Below are 413 nucleotides of genomic sequence, written 5' to 3'. Positions count from 1 at the left end.
AATATGTTTGAAAAAATGTTTACTTAAAGAAAAAATTAACTAAATTATGAAACTTCTACAATATTCTGTGTTATAGGAACTTTTAAAATGAAGGAAGCCCAAAGGTTTTAATTACAGAGATGTCTGTTTTGTGACAGTAGATGAAAAATTCCTGAGGAGCAATATTTATTATATGAAACTCATTTTTATTTTAAATAATTCCACATATATTCTGGTATTAAAAAGCCTGAATATCACACTCTAATTAACTCTGATAAGAAAGTAAGGAGAGCAAACAGAAGAAGAAATTTACATTGTGTGAGTTTTATATAAGAAAATGCATTAAGTTTAAATAAGAATATCCTGTGGATTTTTTATGAGATGTGGTGTAATTTTGACTTAATTGATTTTTCATATATGTATAAGTCACAAAA

Source organism: Bison bison, unplaced genomic scaffold, assembly GCF_000754665.1.
Source record: "Bison bison bison isolate TAMUID 2011002044 unplaced genomic scaffold, Bison_UMD1.0 scf7180017855379, whole genome shotgun sequence".
NCBI classification, from domain to species: Eukaryota; Metazoa; Chordata; class Mammalia; order Artiodactyla; family Bovidae; genus Bison; species Bison bison.
The sequence above is the reverse complement of the archived record's forward strand: the minus strand, read 5'-3'. Positions refer to the sequence as shown.